The sequence below is a fragment of the Chaetura pelagica genome, unplaced genomic scaffold (genome assembly GCF_000747805.2).
Source record: "Chaetura pelagica isolate M959 unplaced genomic scaffold, ChaPel_1.0 scaffold1325, whole genome shotgun sequence".
Classification (NCBI taxonomy): Eukaryota; Metazoa; Chordata; class Aves; order Apodiformes; family Apodidae; genus Chaetura; species Chaetura pelagica.
The window spans coordinates 46,958-47,261 of record NW_009953384.1 but is presented as its reverse complement, the minus strand read 5'-3'; positions in this window follow the sequence as shown (position 1 = coordinate 47,261).

Sequence of the window (304 nt, the reverse complement as noted above, 5' to 3'; positions counted from 1 at the left end):
CGCGGGCCCGGGCTCATCCCGGCCTTCCAGATGTTTCCAGAGGTTTCGCACCTTGTGCCTCACCCACCTGAGCCTCTCCAGGCTCCTCTTCTGCCTTCCCAGCCCTGCCGTGCAGAAACCCTTGGCTGGGAGGGCTCCACAGCTTCCCTGGAGCAATCCCGCCTGTCTGGGAACCAAAGGGAATAAAAGGTCACACAAGAAATATCGCCCAGGCTTTCCTGTCACAGCACAGATGCCTGTTTGGATTTTATTTGCCTCCCGGGCGTGGCACCGTGTCCCAGTGTAATAGGTTTAGTTAACTTGG